Source organism: Molossus molossus, unplaced genomic scaffold, assembly GCF_014108415.1.
Source record: "Molossus molossus isolate mMolMol1 unplaced genomic scaffold, mMolMol1.p scaffold_m16_p_12, whole genome shotgun sequence".
In the NCBI taxonomy this organism is placed as follows: Eukaryota; Metazoa; Chordata; class Mammalia; order Chiroptera; family Molossidae; genus Molossus; species Molossus molossus.
This window is the reverse complement of record NW_023425347.1, coordinates 6,289,077-6,309,415: the sequence shown is the minus strand read 5'-3', so window position 1 is coordinate 6,309,415 and position 20,339 is coordinate 6,289,077. Positions and strand designations below refer to the sequence as shown.

The 20,339-nt window shown below is 41.4% G+C and overlaps 1 protein-coding gene across 1 annotated transcript in view; it reads left to right on the top strand.

The window, feature by feature from the left end:
• GMDS (GDP-mannose 4,6-dehydratase) overlaps positions 1 to 20,339 on the top strand; it is a 663,665-nt gene that overhangs the window by 313,160 nt on the left and 330,166 nt on the right. The gene's annotated exons all lie outside the window — the stretch shown is intronic.

Sequence of the window (20,339 nt, the reverse complement as noted above, 5' to 3'; positions counted from 1 at the left end):
TTTTGATGCAATACTTGGTTTCCTTGAGGTGGTTATTACTACTAAACAAGAGTTTTTTCCCACCTACTAAGGTGAGGCTTCTGGGATTGTTAAATAGATTTTTTAATGTTTTGTAATTTCTGTGATATTTACATTTGGAACCAAACTGATGACTGTCTGGTCTCACAGAGCACAGCTCCCACAGTATTGAATAAGCAGGCAGTGTGCACAGTGGTTAAGAGTGTGTTGAGCCACTCAGAGCCATGCCTGGATGGATTAAGCTTGGCCATGTTACTTACCCAGGCCTCAGTTTCCTTTTCTGCATTGATAATAATGCCTATCTGCCAGGTGCATGATTAGGATCAGAGACAATACACTTACCTGTGAAAAAGGCAGAAACACTCCAGCCAGTGTGGCTCAGTGGTTGAGCGTTGACCCGTGCACCAAGAGATCACTGGTTCGATTCCTGGTCATGGCACATGCCCAGGTTGTGGGCCAAATCCCCAGTGGGGGGCATGCAGCAAGTGGCCAAGCACTGTCCTTTCTCATCGATGTTTCTATCTCTCACTCTTCCTTTCTCTCTCTCTAAAATCAATAAAGAAAAAAAAAAACTTAAAAAAAGAAAAAGGTGGACACAGTGCTTGGTAGATTTTCAACATTTGTTTCCTTTTCCCTCCCTTCTTCCCTCTTCCTCTGTTTTCGGTGCCGAGTCCTAGAGTGTTAGTTTCCTTACTTCTCCCCTTCTGATGTGAAGGACTCTGTTGGAATCCCATTTGTGGGATTCTGGTGGCTACTGGCATGAGGCTGGGACAGCGAGAAATGTGAGTCCAGGAGGGCCTGCCAATCAGAGATGGCTCTAAACTGAAAACAATGTATTAGTGATGTTTGCAGATGAGTTAGAGCAGTCACTGAGACATCCATGAGCTGCAAAGAGGGAAAATGTAAGTAGTATTGGAGAATTGCTGGATTCACAGGAAAAGCCATTTATAAATGAGATCCTGGCAGTTAAACCAGTGAACATTTTTCAATTAGGGAAGAGGGTGAACATGGAAGGACATGGGTTAACACCAGAGGTCTGTGAAAGACCCTTGGGAATATTAATGAAGCCTTCAAGTATTTTTTTAAATGACTCAGATATTTTCATTAATGGTCCTGGAAGAATCTTACGTGAAGTACAAAATGTTGTTTTATAAAAATAATTTCAAACCAGAACAAAGATAACCACTTTACTTTTTGGCTATAGCAAGAAAAAACACATAAGTACAACTTAATTTTTTTAAATTATAAGATAAATTGCAAATTTTTTCAAAATGGCATTTCCCCCCCAAATTTAGTTTGAGTCAAAGCTTTTAATTTTCCTACTTATTAAGGAATTTTGTTCCACCTTTTAACTGGTTCAGGTTCAGGTAAAGATACAGAAATATTCAACTGCTTGGATTCAGTCCAGGTTCCATCACTTACTAAATGAGTGACTTTTGCCAAGTTTCTCAGTCTCCCTGAGCCTCAGTTTTCTCATCTGTAAATAGGATAATAGTCTTCACTTAGAGCTGTTGTGCACATTAAAGGAAATATGTAAGTGAAGTCATTAGCACATTATTATTATTACAACCGCTGCTGCTACTAATATATCTAGAGAAGGAATGTTAATTTGTGCCACCTCACAATGTAAAATGTAATAATTAGAAAAAGGACTCATAAAAGGGAAAATTAATAAAGGGACAGACAACTTATCTTTCCTGAGCTAGTTAAGAGGTTGAGCTTTCAGAGCTTGGAAATTGGTAATTAAGATAGATAAGATGTGCTAAAGTAATTCACAGAATATTGAACACAAAGTATTGGTAAGAATAATATCCTGCTCTTCTGTTGCTTATGAGGTGTTTAATTTCCAGCGTTCATTTAAAGACTAAACTCTGAGCAGAAAGATTGTTCTACATGGAAGATTTAAAACCCATATCAATCTGCTGTGCTCACCCTTTGCAGAAAAAAAACCTTATTTTGTAAGTAAATATTGGTTACAAGGAAAGAAAAAGAAGCTCGCGGAGGAGCCACAGCAGTCCAGACCCATAGGCGACAGCATTCTGGAAAGCTGAGGGAGGAACCGAAGGCTTGCATAGAACCGGATGACAGTGACTCAGCGCTTGAAGACCGAATTTCTGGCCAGTGCGTAGGCCTAGACTACAATGTAGCCATAGGCTGCTTGGAGTAGAACCACGGGGCAGACCAAACTGCAAGGCTCACAGTGAAGAGAATCTGCCTGGAGCAGAGCGTTAAGTTAAGGGTGTGTGTGTGTGTGTGTGTGTGTGTGTGTGTGTGTGTGTAAGAGAGCATTGGACATTTTTACCAGAATCTTTGAATATCCTTTATAATTTGTTAGATAATTACAAACACACAGCAAGTATAGTCTAAGCTTAGCCAGAACCAAGATGAAAAGTAGGACTGGCAACCTTCTGATGCTGAGACACATACGAGGTATGAGAAAAGAGAGATGGTGCACAGTGAGGACAGTATAGGCACACAGACTTTTATTTATTTAATTTTTTAAAAGAAATTTGTGAGATTTGCAAGAGATACTCCTTTTGGGATCAGATTACAAACAGACCATGAACTAGGAAGAGGGCATTCATTCCCCCACTTTCATGTGCGAAGCACAATTCGTTAAGTGAGGTACGTTGTCCCTTAGCACCTCAGGACCGGTGCAGTTCTGAGCAGTCAGGAGCAGGAGCCCATGTGGCAGGCAGAGGTCTCGTGCAGAATACTGGTACCTGGGTCCTCCCTAAAGTAGTCTCATACTAGGAGGGTGAGAATTTCAGACCACTGTTCTTAAGAATACTTAATATTTCCCATAAACTAGAATTGTTTGCGAATCAGCAGGTAGGGGTATTGAGTCAGCAAAAGTTGGACCCTAATGCTGCTTCTGACCTCCTTTAGGCTGATGGAATCCTAGGGTATCAAGTTACTTAAATACATCTAATAAGTTTTACTTGGATCTTGTTAGAATTTGGGTTCAACTACTCTCAACAGTTTCTTTTGCCATCTTCATACTGCCCTGGTTTAGTGAACACTCCAGGTATTGTTACACAGGTACCCGGGTCTGGACAGCCCTAGTGACGGGTAGAGTGTAAATTTCCAGAGTGAGCAAAAGTTTATGTTGAAGAAGGCTTATTACTGACAGAGTAGCAGATCATTACAACAAAACTTCTTAAATGTCTAATAAGTTTTAGATTTCTTAAAAGGTTCTCAAACAGGATGTACATGAGGATAAGTAGCTCATAATGAGATGCAATTAAGGAAGTGAAAATACAATCTGATCACAAGGAAACACTTCCTGGCGCTGAGAAAGGTGGGTATGCAGGACAGTTTTAGCAGGGAAATAGGGGAAGCCCCGGGCCCACAAGACGTTAAAGAAGGCTGTGTTGAGGTACACAGGAAATGTCTCCGCCCTGGCCCAGGTGCCTCTTAAAACCTTAACAATTAAGTTGCACAAAGGAGCAAAACCTTTTTTTAATGAAGAGGAAGGAGTTTCTCAGAGAAGCACTGATGAATTTTATTGGAGGAAGACGAAGATTGTGGGGAACGTCAGCACTGAGACACGTTCTGGAGAGAGCCGTGGGCTGCGCGCTGTCCGGGCTGTGGCACACATGCAGTCTGAAGCGTAGACATTTGCGAATGTTTCCTCAGCCTTCAAATGGAATGGTTCCTTGAAGGAGGCAAATATAAGGCAGGGAAGTGAAAGTATAAAATAAATAAATATGATCTACTCTTCTACACCCAGCACTACAATGAGCAAATATACCACGTATGAAAAAATGCCCTGTATACCCTTCTAACAGAGAAACAGAACTAGGTGGACACAGCTGAATATTGCTGTGTTGATTAAGATGGATGGTGATGTAAATGAAATCCCTTTTCTGGAATGGATTTGGGGTGGGGGTTCTGGAAGTTGAATGCTCCCCATGAGATATGCTTCAGGATCTGGACGGCCCCTCCACCAGGAGGAAGGACCACTGAGGGTGGCTACTGCTCACTCTGAAGCCTCACCTCCTAGGGTCCAAGGTGGCTGCCCTGTCGCCAGGTCCTTTCCTCCAGCTGGTGAGATGAACATTCCCAGTGGCCGCTTGCCCCAAGGCCTCTGACACTAGCTTAATGTTTTTAGCATATTCCCATTTCCTGGGCCCAATCTTAAATCTTCTGAGACTGGAATCTTGAGGCACAAATTATTCTTGAGAAGTATGAAGGGCTCTGGAGTGAATAGCTTCATTTAAAAAAGTTATTAACATGTTAGTGATGCTAATAATGATAAGTAATATAGCAGCTAGCACTTGCTTAGCCCTTATCATACGCAGGGTGCTCTGTTCTTCACCCATTTCTTTTCATCTCCACAATGAAACTATTAAGAAGCTATGGTTACATCCATTTTATAGGCGAGCAGGCAGAAATTGAGAGAGATTAAATGACCTTGCCATCGTAAGTGAAAGGCACAGGATCTGAACCCAGACAGCTTGATTCTAGAAGCCCCGAGTTTGTCCATTACGTTATGCTGACTCCTAAGGTGGCCTGTCTCTTCAGTCACTCTCAATTTCCCAAAATGAACTTTTTTTCTTATCAACCCCCTTTTTTGACCCTCATATTTTTCCTGAGGACCTTGATTCCTGTTTGACATTTTATTGTTTCTTTTTACTTTCCTGGTTTTTCTTTTTAGTTTTGCTAAATTCTAAATTTAATTAGTGAAAAAATGAAATGATGAAGCCAAGTATGTAAGTAAATTCTTTCACCTGCATTTTGTCATGTAGTTGACATAAAAACTGCGCATCATATGATTAAGTTATCTTGTATCTAGTCTTAATTTTCAAAGGCTTTTTGTGTGTAATTTAATTATTTTTGTTAGAGATGTTTTTTCTTTTCTCTACCTTGATACCCTCCTCCCATTCCATTCTGCCCCCCTCCCCCACCCCCCCAGCATTGTTGTCTATGTCCATTCTTTATGCTTCTATGTATAAATTCTTTGGTTTATCTCCCCCCCGCCGAAGTTTGTCAGTCTGAACCCTACTTCTGTGTCTCTGGATCTGTTTTGTTCATCACCTTATTTTATTCATTATATTCCACAAATAAGTGAGATCATGTGATTCTTGTCTTTCTTGGATTGGCTTGTTTTGCTTAGGATAATACTGTCCAGGACCCTCCATGTTGTCTCAAAGGATAAGAGCTCTTTCTTTCTTACAGCTGCAAAGTATTCCACTGTGTATATGTACCACAGCTTTCTTATCCACTCATTTATTGATGGACACTGGGGCTGTTTCCAGATCTTAGCTGTTGTAAATAGTGCTGCTATGAACCTAGGGGTACATATATTCTCTCTGATTGGTGTTTCGGGCTTCTTAGGATATATACTTAGAAGTGGAATCACTGGGTCAAATGGCAGTTCAATTTTTAATTTTTTTGAGGAAACACCATATTGTTACCACAGTGGCTGCACCAGTCTGCATTCCCACCAGCAGTGTACTAGAGTCCCCTTTTCTCCACACCCTCGCCAGCACTTGTTTGATGATTTGTTGATGGCGGCCTTTCTGACAGGTGTGAAGTGATACCTCATAGTTATTTTAATTTGCATCTCTCCGATGATTTATGATGTTGAGCATTTTTCTTATAAGTCTCTTGACCATTTGTATGTCCTGTTTGGAGAGGTGTCTATTTAGGTCCTCTGCCCATTTTTAAATTGGGTTCTTTGTCTTCCTTTTGTTGAGTTGTATGAGTACTCTATATATTTTGTAAATTAACCCCTTATCTGATGTATCATTGGCAATTATGCTTTCCCATATAGTGGGTTCCCTTTTTATTTTGATGCTTTTCTCTTCTGCTATGCAGAAGCTTTTTAGTTTGATGCAGTCCCATGTATTAATTTTTATAGTGTTTCATGGTATTTAGTTTATAGAGACCATCCAGGGGATGCTATATCAGTACTATGACTGAACGATAGCTACCCTTATGTTTTAGAATTGTTTATATTGTTTATATATTTATATGATTGTTAAATCTGTATTTTTGTTGATAGTAACAATATTTGTTCTTATAAACTGTTTTGAAGAATATTGGGGTTTGCAGCTCACAGACGTTGCTTCATGCGACTCACCTAACAGCCTTAAGACAATATGTGTAGACTATAAAATTCAAGATGAAACTTTCCATACCTCCTACCCCAAAACTGCATAATAGTTTATCTCCTTGCATATTTGGTCTAATGTCAGTGTGTCTTAAAACATCTCTAATACTGACTGTTAGGATTTTCAGAAAAAAACAACCAGTAAGAGATATGTATACTTAAATAAGATTTTTTTTATAAAGATCAGCTCAGGGCTATGGAAGCTGAGAAGTCCCATGATCTGATGTCAGAAAGCTGGAGATTCAAATGTGGTTCCAGTCTGAGTATAAAGGCCCAGAACCCGCGGGAGCTCATGGTGGAAGTCTCAGCCCCAGGGCTGGAGAAGACCAGTGTCCCGGCTCAACACTCAGGCAGAGAGAGAAGCAGTTCTTTCATCCACCTTTTATTCTGTGCAGGCCTCCAAAGGGGTTAAGTGAGGCCACCCACCTTAGAGAGGGCCCTGTGCTTCCCCCGTCTCCTGCCTCAATCAGATTGTAACTCACTGGAAACCCGCTGACAGACACACCCAGAAATAACATGTAACCAAATATCCAGGCCCCCGATGGCCTGGTCAAGTTGACACATATCATCATATTGACCAAATGCTTTTAAAAAAATCATTACCAACGTTTCCCAAAAATGAACTTACACTCCACTCCCTGTGGCAGAGCAGGCGGTTTCTGTCACTGCTCCGGCGCCTTAGAGACATGCTCGTGTCATCCCATTCCTAGGCTGCTCCAGTTCCGAACCCGAAATAGAGAAGGCGTCCCGAGAGGGTGTAGACAGTGGCAGAGGAGAGCGCCTGCAACAAATGAGAAAGTCATATTTCTCCTTCCTTGTGTTTCTTCCATTCCTTAATATTAGACATGTATTCCACGTCAACTAGTGAGGTGGTATTTACTGGCTGGCAACCAAGACTTAGAAGTTGTTGTTTATTTCTGGTTATTCTTACCTTTTGATGCTCACCCTTCCTGAAAAATACCTCGTAAACTGCAGTCCAGCAGTTATTACAGAGGAGGCAACATTATTTGCTTTCCTTGGGTGAAAAAAATATTATTTACTCATTTGTCTTGAGGGTATTGTATATATTTACTTTTCTGTGATAGGAGAGGATAAGAGAAACTCGAGAGCCAAGTAAGATTTCTGTGGAAGGAGATACAGTTGCCTCGTTTTATAGGCGTATGTCTTGTCCCCGTTTTCTCTCAGGTGAAGAATGTGAATCAAAGGCCTTTTAAAGATTTTCTTACTTTGGTCTTTACACTGGAATGGCAATAAGCCAATATTGTTGTTTTTAAGTCACTGTGACAATGAAATTTATATGAAGTGGCCCTGCTTTACTTCTCAAGTGTCACTTCTGAGTCAAGGTGGGTGCTAAAGAAGACACTGAATTGAAGGTGTTCAGGGTGAGCATTGGCGAGCAGAAATGCACACAGCCGTTCTGTTAAATCACTGGTATTAACTCTGAGTAGAGCCCAAACTAACAGAGAATGACATGGGGTAAGTCATTTTTAATGTTATAAATAATTTCTATAAAAAGGAGTTGATTTCAGAAGATAGACTTATCTCCTTATTATTCCCATGTATTTTTCATTCTTTTTATATAAATTTAATATTTTCTCCCATGTCATAAAGTTTGATTCTTCTGCATCATATTTTCCTCTCCCTTTCCCCTCCCCCCCACCTCACTGTAGAGATGAACCTACGTTTATAGAGGGTCTGTCAAGCACAGGGGCCGTGAAGAAATTCTGACTAATGTGTCAGAAGAGAGACGAGCTGCCAAGTGTGACCAGATGATTTCCTCGTCATTTACTGATACTGTTCTATTGTTATTATGCTTACTGGTGGGCATGTGCTTATAAAACAAACACACCAGTTTAAGACTTTAATAATGATTAAGAATCTGGAATTCTAGCAAAGGAAATTAAAAAACAAAAAAATACTGTTTATTATGTACTAAATCACCAATGCAAAGTTACCTTAGTCTTTAAATTGTTAAACACCCCTACTGTCTTTTTTCCCTATCAGAAAATGTGAACTGAAAAATCTAGCATATGAAAAGCCTTAGACTAGACACTGGTGAAAGAGATGAATATAATACTTGGTTTTAAAATTTTCACAGTTGAGATAAATAAACAAAACATGACAGTGAAGTGTAATGAAAACAGGTAGACACCTGCAAGGTGACTGCGGAGCGGGAGGAGAGGCAGCTCACCTCTTGGTAAGGGGAGGACTAAGGAAATCCTTTTATTGAGGTGAAACAGCTGGGTAGCAAAATGCGGGTTAAAGAAGTTGCGCACAGAGAGGAGGGCTATGCTGCGAAGCGGAGGGGAGCCAGGCTTGCTGGGGACCATCACACCGGCATGTGGCGGAGAGAACGCTGAGCTGTGAAAGCAGCAGGAGGGAACACGAGAAGGTGGCAGTTGACAGATCGCACAGGAATAGTGTCACCACTGAAGAAAGGGTTGTAATGAAATTTGCATTTAGAAACCATAAGGTTTTAGAACAGATTGGAGGGACAAGACATTCAAGATTAGAAGAGCATCTGATGCCTGGCTGGTACTCTCAGTGGTTAGAGCATCAGCCCACACACCAAAGGGTCTCAGGTTCTTCCCTGGCCCTGGTTGGGGCACGTTCGAAAGGCAACCAGTTGGTGTGCCTCTCTCACATCGATGTTTCTTTCTCTCTCTCTTCCCCTCCCTCCCTTCCACCTTATCTAAATATCAGTGGAAAAATATCCTCAGGTGAGGATTAACAAAAAATATAGGGAAATCTGACTGGGAACTGGCAGTCACAGAAAACAATTACCAGGCAGCGAAGAGCTTAGCTTGGGTTGGAGAGCATACCGTGTGGGGTTTCCTCCCACAGCGCTCAGACGCCAGCGCATGGGAGGAAGGACAGTGGGTAGAGCTCGATTCCCTCTTCGGCAGAGTGTGTGAAGTGGAACAGCAAGGATAGCCGAGGAATTGTAGGCATTAGCAACAAATGGCTGAAGTGGTGCGTCGACGTGAAAAGGAAGGGAATAAAGACTGCAGGACCCAAATGATAGAGAGACTGGGAGTTACGTGTGCCTGGCTAACTGGTGCAGTGCAACGGGGAGGCTGGACATGCTGGACCTGGAGGATGAATTGTAGAATGGAGTGTTTGTTTATGATTTGAGGGGTGAAGAGAGCCCTCAGATGGGACCATACACATTCTTGGTCTACATCTGTGTTCTCTCTACCCTCTCTCCTGTGCCCGTGGACGAGGTGTCTGTAGGGCCCACCGTTTGTCTACTAGCTCCTGTTGGAAACACCTTCTCAGAGACAAAAGCATCACTTCTCGCCTCTGCTGGATCAGTTTCTCCCCATCACTGTCTCATGCGAAGGCGCTGCTTTTTCTCCCGTCCTGAAACAAATCCTCTCAACCTCAACTCCTTCTTCACCATACAGCACAAGTCCTGAAGAGAGCTGTCTATACTCCTCTCTAAAGTCTCTCCTCCTCTCTCTCTTGAACCCTCTCACCCACTGGACTTTTTGTCCACATTTCTCTGAAGCGCTCTGAACAGGGTCACCAGTCACCTCGTTCCAGTGGTCATGTTCCCACCTGTCCCTGCCGTCCTCCCTGCCCTGCAGGTGCGGTGGTGAACAGCCTCCAGTCAGGCAGTTTCCAGATGTCAGGATTCCTCCATGCTCTCCTTTTCCTTGGGCCTCTCTGCTTTCTCCTTTCTGGTCTTCATTGCTGCTGCTGGCTCGTCTGTGTGACCTGTCAACGTTGCAGTGTCTGTCAGTGGATTCTGTTCTTGGACCATATCTGTTTTCTTGCTCACTTCCCTCGCATGGGGTTCTCAGCCTGTCTGGACTTGAATTACCATCTGCACATCAATGTTTCCCAAATGTGTGCTTTTCACCTAGGCCCTCCTTGGGAGGCCAGACTCATATTCATTTTGACTTTAGAGGAACACTCACCCTTGTCTCATCGTGACTTAAATATTTCATGTTGGTTCTTTCCCTGGTATTTGGTTCATGTGTCAAATGAATAGAAAAACGTAAATTAACACAGTGCATCTGTGGTGGGGTTAGCACTTGTATGTACATTTGTTTTAGTTTGGTGGGCTTTCTCTTTGTCAGGGTCGATTTGACGGAGGCAGTGGTTCTCAAGGAGGGCAGTGTCTTCCCAGGGAGAGTTTGGCAATGTCTGGAGACATTTTTGGGTTGTCATGACTGGGGAGAGGGGTGCTCTTAGCATCTAGTGGATAAAAACCAAGGATACTGCTAAACACTCTGTAATATACAGGATGGTCTCCAACAAAAAAGGAATTATCCAGCCTGAAATGTCAATATTGCTAGAGTTGAGAAACCCCAAAATGAAGATTTATGAATTTGAATGATCTAACTCTCAGTGGAAAAGGAATTGAGCATTTTATGCAAATAACAAAGTAGTTTGAACCTTTCTCTTTAAAACACATATTTATGAATAGTTGCCAAAAGGTGTAGTTATGCCCAATAACTGCACAGTGTGAACGGCCCTCTTGTGAGCCCCGATCCCCGAAGCAAGCCTGCTGCAGTTTGAGTACCTGCAGCTCAGTCGTGTTGCTCTTGGCAGGACGTGGTGAGCAAATGAGGCATGCGCTCTCTGATCTCCGTAGTCTGCTCAGTCAGCCGTGACCTTCCCAGTGTCTCTTCTTTCTACACCCTGTCCACACTGAGCCATGGCCCAGGCAGTTCTCAGTGGGGTGGCCAGAGATTACCACAGGGGGAAAACACAGGGCCCCAAGGCGGAGGTTCATGTGGGGTTCAGGGTAAATTGGAATGATTTCTGTTTTCCAGTGAATGTTGTCCAAACTGTCTTTCTTTGTACTTTAACTCCAAAAAACTTGAAATCAAAAGCTTTTGGACGAAGTACTGAGCAATGGGATAGAATTTTTATTAGAGCAATTGTGGTTACTTCAGCTCTATTTGGGTGTCAACAGGGATAAATTTTACATTTATGTATGTGCTCACACACAGTTGTGTGTACACGTGTACATACAAACAGTAGAATTTGCCACTTGTCAGGGCTACTTTGCTTCCTGGGAGTTACATAGTATAATTGCAGGGCTATAATGAAATATATGTTTGAAAAAGAAGTACTGCTCTGGCCAGTTTGACTCAGTGGTTAGAGCATTGGCCCTCAGACCAAAGAGTCTCAAGTTTGATTCCGGGCGAGGGCATGTGCCTCAGTTGCAGTTCTATCCCTGGCCCTGGTTGGGGTCGTGCGGGAGGCAACCAATTGATGTGTGTTTCTCACATCGATGTTTCTCTCTCTCCCTCCCTCCCTCCCTCCCTCCCTCCCAAAACCAATGGGAAAATATCCTTGGTTGAGGATTAAAAAAGAAAAGATAAGAGAAGGAAGTACTTGTGTTTAACATGATAAAGTAGGAGAATGGTCCTTAGTAGGACTTATTGTATCTCCATCAGTGTCTCTTCCTTTAGTTCTACTTGATCATCATAAGATGTCCAGTGGTTCATTTTGTAGTTAAAAAAATAAAACTCTACTGAAGTATAATACATTGAGGTGAAGGTTGTGATTTAAAAGATGAGCTAATTCTTTAGTTTCTGTTAGTTGCTACTATTTGTGTCCTAAAGTTTAAGGCTGGCAATTTAAAGCATCTGTTTTATAAGTTATGTCCGTTCTCCTTTTCCTTCAGTTTTTGTTTTAAAAGATATTTGACTTTGGGAATATGTTGGTATATTTTATGATATTATAGTAGAAAGTTTAAATTGACAGGGAACATGTGTATGCTCACGTGTGTGTGCGCGTGCGCGCGCACACACACACACACACACGTTGATATAAGGGTTAGACACAAGAACAAAGCCAGGAAATTGAAAACGTGGCTTTAGTTCTGTGTCTGAGCTGCCTCCTGTGTGCTGGTTCTGGGGTTGTCTAACGCCGTCTCCATCCTCTGTCCTTGCGGGAGGGGAGGCCGGGGGAGGAACCGCAGACCCAAGGTGATCTTGAATTCTGTCATTTCTTCAGGAAGAGAAGTGTAGTTTTCCTCATATACAAAGAAATTATTACAAATAGTTGTATTTGAGTGAGCCAGAGAAATAGTGTGAGCAAAACAGTGAGATAAATTTTAGGTTTATTCGTATATTTTTATAAATATATCTTCATTATACAGATATACTCCATAGAAAAGAAAACATAGACATAAAAATTTTCTGATGTTTAACATGAAAATATAAATAAATGTGTAAAGGATGGCATAGTTATTCACATTACATCCAGAGGTGCAGAGCAAAAATTTTTTTATTTTTCTAAATCTGTCTTCATCTTCTCTCCCACTGGTAGTGGGCACCAAAGTGGTGTCCAGTCCTCATTGGAACTGTGACTTAAGAAGGCCGTTAGGGCCCTGGCCGGTTTGGCTCAGCGGTTAGAGCGTCAGCCTGCGGTCCTGAGAGACCCGGGTTCGGTTCCCGCTAAGGGCATGTACCTCGGTTGCAGTTTGTCCCCGGCCCTGGTTGGTCGTGCGGGTGGCAACTACTCAATGTGTCCCTTTCACGTCGATGTTTCTCTCTCTCTCTCCCTCCCTCCAACTCTATCTGAACAAAAAAATGAAAAGGTGTCCTCGGATGAGGATTTAAAAAAAGAAAAGAAAAGAAATTACTTTGCCCTGGCCGGTTTGGCTCAGCGGTTGGAGCATCGGCCTGCTGTACAGAGACCCGGGTTCGGTTCCCGCTAAGGGCATGTACCTCGGCTGCAGTTTTTCCCCGGCCCTGGTTGGTCGTGCGGGTGGCAGCCACTCCATGTGTCTCTTCATGTCGATGTTTCTCTCTCTCTCTCTCCCTCCTGCTCTATCTGAACAAAAAATGGAAAAATGTCCTCGGGTGAGGATAAAAAAAAAAAAAAAGAAGGCCCTTAGGGACTGTCCCGCCCCTTTAATTAGAAGGCTTGGGTTTGGCCGAGACAGCAAGGACGTGGAAGAGCACAGCCGTCTTAACCTGGGGACTGTGGGAGGGGGGAATGTGCCTGGGTTAGTGGCTCCTGGCTCATCAGAAACCAGGACAGACCCTGGAGAAGGAAGCCTCTCCTCAGACATGCCCTCTGCCCTCCAGAGTAGAAACCAGGGACTGTTAGGGTCACCGAGTGCACGAGGGACCAAGTGCCAGTCAGAGTCAGCAGAGGTAAGAAGAAATGAGTCCCTCAAGAACTTTAAATGTTCAGAATATTAAATTAGTAAGATGTTTAACTTTAAAAAATGATACATCATAATAAGTAAGCAACAACAGAATGTAAAAGTGTCCAGGCAGATTTGAAAAAGAGAATTTTAGATATAAAAGTAGTTGTTAAAATAAAGAATTAAATGGCTGCCTTAAATATGAGACTACTGAGAAAAAATTAGATGGCTCTAAGTTACCCAGAGTATTGCAAAGAAGGATAAAAAGATGAAAAATGTGAAAAAAACAGATTGGATGGTAAAATGAGAAGATCTAATATTCTTTCCCAGAAGGAAATTGAGAAAAGAAAATAGAGTGAAGAAGAGGCAATGTCTGAAGAGATGCTTGTTAGGAAATTTCTAGACCTGCCCTGGTTAGTGTTTCTCAGTGGTTAGAGTGACGAGCTGCACACTAAAAGGTCAGAGGTTCAGTTTCTAGTCAAGAGCACATACCTGGGTTGCAGGTACGATTCCTGCCCCGTCAGGGCACCTGCAGGAGGCAACTAATCGCTGTTTCTCTCTCTCTCTCCCATTCTTTCTCTCTCCCTCTCTCTCTCTTTCTCTTTCAGTCTTTCCCCCTTTCTCCCTCCCTTTCACTTTCTCTAAAAATCAATGGAAAAAATATCCTCTGGTGAGGATTAACAAAAAAAATAATAAGTTTCCAGACCCGCTATCAGAGGCACAGGTACAGAAGCGCCATGTACATAAAGCAGAGAATTGTGTCTAGAAACAAAGGACTGAAACTTGAGGACAAAAAGAACATCTCTACACTAACAAGGAGAACAGAACCCACCACACCGTGACAGGCCTCACACTTACTAACAGCAACAAAGGAAACCAGTGGAATAATAAGATGGTAGAAGAATACTTTCAGCATGCTAAGAGAAAATGATTTTGAACCTGGAATTGTATAATTAGCAAAACTGTTTTTCAAATATGAGCCATTCAATTTCTCTACATTAAAGACACTTCTAAAGAATTCATTTTAAGAAAGCAAATTATGTTAGAGGAAAGATTCAAGAAGAAATTAGAAAGGAAATCGGTAAATACAGGAATGTACATAGCATTTCTAGATCTGAAGAAAGACACCAGGGCCATGGCCAGTGTGGTTCCGTTGGTTTGAGCATCATCTCATACACTGAGATGGTGCAGGTTTGGTTTCTGGTCAGGGCACACACCTAGGTTACACATTTAAGACTGGGATCATACATGAGGCAACCAATCAGTGTTTCTCACATCAGTGTTTTTCTCTTTCATATAATGTTTCTATCTCCCCCTCCCTTCTCTCTCTAAAATCAGTGAAAAACAACATATCCTTGGGTGAGGATTTTTTAAAAAGAGAGAGAAAGAAAGACACCCAGGGAACTGTTTTTTGTTGTTGTTGTTGTTGTTTACTATTTTATTTTATTTCTTTTTCTTTGAAGGACTTTCTTTTTATTTATTTTTTTATCACCATTTATCCCTTCTTCTATCCCCCTCCTCCTCCCAGTCGTGGGAGCTGTTTCTATTAACTGAGTCAAACTTGCAGAGTTTAAATAGAGAGGAAACTTATTTTATTACCTTTAAATTAATCTTTTACAATTGGAGACTGTATTTCATTGTGCTCATAAAAGATAATTACCCTTAAGATGATATTAAAATAATATAACAGTGCTTAATTCATGTTTTATCATATTTTCTCAACTATTCTAATCCTTGATCCTCGTGGTGGGTTGTGCGGTAGCCCCAAAAAGATATATCCACATCACACTTCCCAGGATTTGTGGATGTGACCTCATTTGGGAAAAGTCTGTGTATGTAATTAAGGATCTGGGGATAAAGAGCTCATCCTGCATTACCGGGGGGGGGGGTACTCTAAATCCATGACTAGTGTTCTTGTAAGAAACCGAGGCGGCCAAGACACAGACACACAGAGGAGAAAATAACTGCCAACCTGCCCTTCTCAGTTGCTTCACCTTCTCCACCCAGGCCCCCAACACTGCTGCCCTCTGTTCTCTGTGTCTAAGAGTCTCTCTGTTTTGTTTATTCGTTTATTTTGTTCTTTAGATTCCACATATGAGTGAAATCATGGCATTTGTCTTTCTCGGCCTGAAGTCGGTTCTTGTTTTGTCACCTTCCCTGATTTCTCCTCAAGATGGCACCTGGATATTTGGGACCCAGATGTGGCTTATCTGACCTTGTGCTGACAAGGGGTCAGTTGGTACCCTCAGGCCTACAGTACACTCTGTGGGTCTGCTGGGCTCAGCCACAGCGTTGCAGGTACAAGCTACTCCCTTGCCTGGTGGCCTAGAAGCAGCATTAGCCCCAGGTCTGGCTCTTCCTGCTGTCTGCTGCTGAGAACCTTCAGGGCCTTCCCTTTGCATAGGACCCCGGGACGAGACAGCCTCACTCCGTCCCTCACCGGCATATGGACACCGCCCACTGCCTCATCTTACATGCGATCCCTGGCCTAGGTGGTCTTACCTCCCAGCCTTAGCTCTAGGGTATCATCTACTTTCCACCTCAGGCCCACTCATGGTGGGCATGCTGGCTTTCACGCTGCTGCTCATGCCTTTAAGAGAGCCTGGCACCACTGCTTAGCGTACGCTGATGCAGCTGCCCCGGGTCCCTGGCTGGCATCCTAAGGAGGTCTCTCCAGATTCTTCAACATAAAATAGGACAGAGCTCCGTGTCTCAATGATACCTTCCGTCCACAGCACTTGTCATCTCATCCCAGAGAGGCTACATTAAAGCACTGAAGACACACTCTGCCTCCACCCTGTCCTTCTGTAGTTCAGAAAGAGTGGAGACTTGGACCCTCTGCTTCTACTCCTCTTGTTGTTTTGAAAGGACCACGGGCTGCGTGCCTGCCAATCGGAACCTGAATGGGCATCACTGTGGGAGAAACTTTGGGCTATGACCACATTTGGATTTTGATACACTATAATTATTTAGAAAATTACTTTTCATGAAGCCTTGCTTTCAAATTCACTGTCTTTTTGCAGCCTGTTTTGAATTATAGGGATAAATATTAACTTTTTTTTTTTTTTACTATCTCATTTAACTCTTCTAATCTTTTTCCATCCTTGGGCTAACTATAGAGATGATCATGTAAAGAGAAATGCAGAAGAAAAAAGCCTTACTATTTTAAAAGATGTATCACAGTAAAAAATATCCAGTCAGTAAACATTTATAACTAACAGGGGTGCTTTACATTGATATAGGGTTCTGCAGCCTTTGAATTGTATCTCATTTGATCCTTAGTACGGATTATTATCCTGTCTTATAAATAAGGTAACTAAAAAGTTAAAACACTTGCTTAAGATAACAGTACTGATAACAGAAACAAAATGATCAGTGGTTCATATGGTGTGTAACCCTGTTTCCAAGGTCTTTCTGTCTGAAAGACCTTCTCCTTTGCCTCAGATTGGATATTGAAGCCGAAGCCTGTGTTCAGGCCCCGAGGTGGCCTTCGTTCTGCTCAGCACAGGCCCTCAGTGCCTGCCCCTAACCTGTGCTCTGGTCCCCCTTCACCTGGGCACTTCTGGGAGACTCAGCTTTGAATTTAAATATATCATAAGTACATTTTATCCGGCATATCTTGGTGTTTTTAATGTGGCCCTTTTTCTTATTTGCTATGTTGCTGAAACAAATTGTTGTTTTTTTTTTCATTCTGTTGGCACTACCAAAACTCATGATCTCAATCTTAGAACTAATATTTGGACTAAAACTCTTCTTAATTGATTTATTTCTTATGAATATACATTTACGTAGGTACTCTGTTTTTCCTAGGTTAGTAAGTTTACATTGAAAAGTAACCTACAGTGTGTGTGTCTGCGTGCCTACCTTTGCCTGTTTGTTTAGGTCTATTCTCAATCTCAGAAATTTAAAATCAGAGAATTAAGACACTCAGACGTAAAAGAACTAAGAAATCCAAACTTTTCATTGAGGCTTTATAATAGATGTCATTAACATTGTAATATAATAATAATGATGATAATAATAATAGCTAACATTTATTGAGGACTTTCTAATCATATTACTTACATGTTCTCACTTAAATAGCAAACCAACATGGTAAGTATTGTTATTATTCTTATTTTACCAACAAAGACATGTAGTGATTTATGTTCTACGATGTAGTTTCATCTACATTAGTGTACCTTTGAATTTGATGTGGTAAATATTATTATAATGGTTGTTTACAGAGGAAATATAACTTATTAAATGGTTTGTGCTAGTAACTAGCAGCTGGCCTTCGGTCAGTTCATTGGCTAGCTTTTCATTTCTTGGTCTTCTTCCTAGCTAAGGTCTTCTAGTTTAAGGCTCTTAGAAGCCAAGCATGTATTTATAATAATTATGGGAGTTCCATTACCCACATGTGTTATAATGCACAATCACTTGAGTAATGTAATCCAAGGAGGGTACCCCCTGCATGGCACTGTGGGTCAATGGAAACAGCCCCAGGTAGGCACGCCAAGGGCAGACTTGTCTCCTTGTCCTGACTATTGCTTTGCCTGTCTTTCTGCACCTGCACATTTGGGATAGTTGGATAAATGACCTTTAAGGTCTTAGCCCTCATGTATAATAATTTTATATAGTTTTCTAAAATCAGTATTCTTATATGATAAGGAGTAAAAATGAAGAGAGCAAAGTTTTTAAAAATCATTTTAAGCCTCTCCTAAGAATTAACTAGTAAAACACATGATAATAATAATTCAAAAAATTAATTGAAAATGAAATTAGGAAAAATTACATTTTAAGATCGAAGAGAATAGTACTTAGGAACAACTTTAACTAAAGAAGTGCAAAACTAACTCCCTGGAAACTAACTACTAAACATTGCTGAAAGAAAATTTAAAAGACATAAATAAATGGAAAGATGTCCCGTGTTCATGAAGTGGAAGATATAATATTGCTAAAGCAGCAGTATTCCCCATGTTGATCTATAGATTTCACACAATTCCATCTGTAGATACATACCCAACAGAAATGAAGACATAGTATCCAAACAGAGACTTGTGCATGAATGTTTATAGCAGCATTATTCACAATAGCCAAAAAATGGGAAGAACCCAAATGTCCATCTACTCATGAATGAATAAATGAAATGTGTTATATCCACATAATAGAATATTATTCAGCTACAAAGAAGGAATGAGGTGCTTATTAATGTTGTAATATAGCTGAACCTTGAAAATATTTTGTGAGAGAAGCCAGTTACAAAAGACCACACATGCCCGGCTGATGTGGCTCAGTGTTTGAGCGTTGACCCGTGCACCAAGAGGTCAACGGTTCGATTCCTGGTCAGGGCACATGTCCAGGTTGTGGGCCTGATCCCTAGTGGGGGACATGCAGAAGGCTTCTAATCGATGTTCTCTCTCATCAATATTTCTATCTCTTTCTCTCTCTTCCTTCTTCTCTCTCTAAAGAATCAATAATAATAATAAAAAAAAGAATAACATTAAAAATTAAAATTAAAGAACTAGAAATTTCAAGTGAATCTGACTAGTTATCCAAGATAACTTTTAGACCTAGGTAAGAAAGGCTCCATAACTCCCAGCATGCCATTCTAAGTCCTGGTAAGGTGAGAGCCCGGGCGTGTAGTCACATAGACACTGATTTGAACCCTGTTTTAGAATGGCCACTCTGCATAGCTTCTCTGGATCTCAGCTTCTTCATCTAAAAGTGGGGGTAATAATCATTCTTAGCTGTGGGTTGCCCTGAAAATTAAATGAGTTTCTGCATCAAAAGAGGTTAGTGCAGTGCTAAAAGCAGCGGCCATCGTCAGAGATGTCATGGCTGTGGTCAGTGCGAAACTGAGGAAGAGCTGAAGGAGAGAGGCCTGCTGAAAGGTCCTCCCTTGCTTGCATGTGCTGTTCACTGTCCCTTTCTCACAATTTAATCCCTTTATGACCGACCTCACCAGGACACTCATTTCAAGCCCTTTTCTGATAGGTGGATCCTCACCACACACAGCATCAGGGTCACAGGCCCTGACTGTCTCTGTCCTCACAAAGCTGCTGCTACGTTTCTGACAGCACGAGTTTATTTGTCTCTCTCACGCTCTCTGTGCTACTTGAGAGGGGCTGCTGCTTCACTCCCAGACCCCCCAGCCTGGTGCTCAGAGTTTGGTAGGTGCTCTGCTAACACTGGTTGAAAGAATGAATCATGAGGTTAGGGCCTAAGTAGATTGTTTGAACTTCTCATGCTTCCATTTGACTCTTAAACGTTAGTTTACTGGTAAATAGAATAATCTGAACTGGTTTGTGTTGGAAACTTGCTCTAATGATTTAACACACATTTATCTAGTGTACTTTGGGCTGATAGCATAGTCCTGCCATTAAAATAAAAAGACATAAGGAAACTTGCATTTAGTTATAAATTTAATTGTTACTGATCAATAGAAAATAAATATTGCTAATCAGTCATAGATTGAGAAGGATTACACCTAATAAATATTTCTTCATTTTGAAAGGCTCATTTTTGAATGAACTCTGTATGTTTTATAAACTGCTGTTGGAAGTTGAAACTTTGGATTTCTTAAGGTACTCTGTGGACTGCTAAGAGAAACTGAAAATGTGGATTTCCATGAAAGTCCCATTGTCATTATTTTTAAATGTTGACTGTATTACAGATGTCCCCCATTTTCTCCCCCTTTGCCTCCATCCACCCTGCCCCTGCCCCCGCTAGGCCTTTACCACACTATTGTCTGTGTCCATAGATTATGCATATATCCATATACGTTTTTTGATCTCTTCCTATCATTTTTAATGACAAGGCATTGGTTTAAATGTATATACCAAGTTTGTGTAGTAAGTGAATCTAGTATAGGTTTGAACTTGCATTGGGCCATATTCTTGCCAAAATTTAGAAAACCTATTTAGAAAAATTCCCCTTATTCCTTTGCCAATTTTTCTAGAAGCCAAAAGTTTTTATCATAACATTCACCTTCCTGCTTCATCTGCAAAAGAACAAAGCTAAAGTTATTGAAATGTGATAAATTATTATAATAATTCATCTGAACTGTGAAGCCAGTATTGACTAGCTCATATGTGTGTCCTTACC